General features: G+C 43.6%; 1 non-coding gene across 1 annotated transcript; it reads left to right on the forward strand.

The window, feature by feature from the left end:
* Positions 1–320: 320 nt before the first annotated feature.
* Positions 321–461, forward strand: LOC117803227. The gene has a single exon (XR_004626916.1). It is a non-coding gene; the product is annotated as a U4 spliceosomal RNA (small nuclear RNA).
* Positions 462–1,542: the final 1,081 nt, after the last annotated feature.

Raw genomic sequence — 1,542 nt, forward strand, 5'->3', positions numbered from 1 at the left:
ACATACTTGGCATTCTCACCTTTCAAAATTAGAACAACATAACCGTCCAATGTTAGAGGAATGATTAAGTGAATTATCATTTATTCATGAAATGGAATATTGTGCAGCCATTAAATGTTTCCTTTGAAGAGTGTGCTGCAGCAGAGAACAAAAGTTTATGGAATGATAAATGGAAAAAAAAAAAAAAAGCAAAACAGGGTACCCGGCTGGCTCAGCCAGAAAAGCATGTGACTTTTGACCCTGGGGTTGTGAGTTCGAGGCCCACACGGGGTGTAGAGGTTACTTAAGTAAACAAAATTTTAAAGAAGGGAAAAAAAGTAAAACAAGTGCAGTGGTAGTATTGTAGCCAATGAGGTTTACCCGAGGCACGATTATTGCTAATTGAAAACTTCTCCCAATACCCCACCATGACGACTCGAAATACAGTGGGCACTGTCAATTTTTGGTAGTCTCTACAGAGACTGAGTTAAAAAAAAAAAAAAGGCAAGACAAAATCATTGTACTGTAATCCGCTTATCAAGTGTGTGTCTGTACCATCATTAGACTGAGGGAAGGGTAAGGAGTGGAAGTAGCAGGGAGCCACGTCAAGGACAGAACCCTGAGGAACACTGACATCTATGGAATGTTCCAGGAAGGGGTGCCTTCAAAGAAGACAGAAAAAAATGAAGGAAAGAAGCCATGGAAAGGACTAAACCAAGAGAACATGAGGTCACAGAATATGGGAGACGATGGCCCATCCAAGGTGTCTCCCAAGGTGGGAGATCCTAGAATAGCTGTTTTGCTGTGAGCAAACTCGAGCAAAGTTTCAAGAGGAACTTAGCAAGTTGGATAACATCCCAGAGTAAGGGAGAGATGGGATCTGAGCTGAAGTCACCTGTAAGCAAAGCCTGTGCTCTCTGCTTTACTCTAGGCTGCCTCTCTGCCATGTTAGAAATATCTCCTGAATGTGTATGAGATCATGATTGAAGAAGGATCAGTCAGCTGTATTTTCTTTTTTTTTTTTTTAGATTTTATTTATTTATTTGAGAGAACGCACGAGTGGGGTGGAGGGGCACAGGGAGAGGGAGAAGCAGACTCCCCACTGAGCAAGGAGCCTGATGTGGGGCTTGATCCCAGAACCCCAGGATCATGACCTGAGCCAAAGGCGGACACCCAACGACTGAGCCACCCAGGCACCCCCATGTATTTTCTATTTAAGGGCTACATTTTGATACAAGGACAGCGGTGGGGGTAGAAGGTGAGAGAATGGATGCCAGGGCGATAGATCAGGATGGGGAATGCAGACTTCATTGCTGGCAAAGCAGGTAAGGTACAAGGGGAAACGGCTGGCACACTGGGGCCTACTCACACTGCCTGCAGGGGGTAAGAATGCAGGCACTCATCCACTGTGGCCGAATATTCCAATTTGTTTAGAGATGCCAGAAATCTGGATTTTATCTTTCTCTGTGACATTTTCAAATTTTAAATGCTGGGTCTAAATAAAAACATTTTTAAACACTAAGCAGACTAAATAAATCTCTGGAGTAGATTGGGCCCAAGTTT

The sequence above is a fragment of the Ailuropoda melanoleuca genome, chromosome 7 (genome assembly GCF_002007445.2).
Source record: "Ailuropoda melanoleuca isolate Jingjing chromosome 7, ASM200744v2, whole genome shotgun sequence".
In the NCBI taxonomy this organism is placed as follows: Eukaryota; Metazoa; Chordata; class Mammalia; order Carnivora; family Ursidae; genus Ailuropoda; species Ailuropoda melanoleuca.